The sequence below is a fragment of the Trachymyrmex septentrionalis genome, unplaced genomic scaffold (assembly GCF_001594115.1).
Source record: "Trachymyrmex septentrionalis isolate Tsep2-gDNA-1 unplaced genomic scaffold, Tsep1.0 scaffold412, whole genome shotgun sequence".
Classification (NCBI taxonomy): domain Eukaryota; kingdom Metazoa; phylum Arthropoda; class Insecta; order Hymenoptera; family Formicidae; genus Trachymyrmex; species Trachymyrmex septentrionalis.
Genome location: NW_017305582.1, coordinates 31,296 through 31,894, shown reverse-complemented (window position 1 = coordinate 31,894; position 599 = coordinate 31,296).

The following is a 599-nucleotide window of genomic DNA, read 5'->3' as shown; positions in this document are numbered from 1 at the left end:
AAAATAATGTTTTTTTTACTCTAAAAATTTCCTGCTTTAAAATATATTTTACTGTCCATGCAAAGCAGTTCTCATCTCACTTGCTTCCCTGCTTGGGGAATCACAATTTTCCACGCGAAGCGACTTTCACTTCTCCTGCCCTTCTGGTTCGAGGCGCACAACTTTCCCAGATTTATTATATATTTCTTTGGAAAGTTATTTTTTGAAAGTCGCTTCGCGTGAAAAGTCGTGTGCCCTCAAAACATGTGGGAAGATAGGGTGAAAGTCGCTTCTCGTAGAAAGTCGTATACTATGACTTTATTATAAAACTTTAATTTGTTATATCTTCTAAGTTGAAGCCACTAGATTTATAAAGTACTACAACTGATTTCAGAAATGTCGCGTCAAAATGGTGGAAATGCACATAGAAGTGCATAGAAGTATACAGTTTCAAGCATGGTGGGTTTTTTAAACTGTACTTAGGTGTCTCTTCGTTTACTTTTATGCATTTTTATGTACTAAACTTTTATAACATACAAATACGTGCAATAGTACAATTATGAAAGTTGTGCGTCTCTTAAGAAGGAGTGGAAAGGGAGTAGTTAGTATAATGGGGGTTC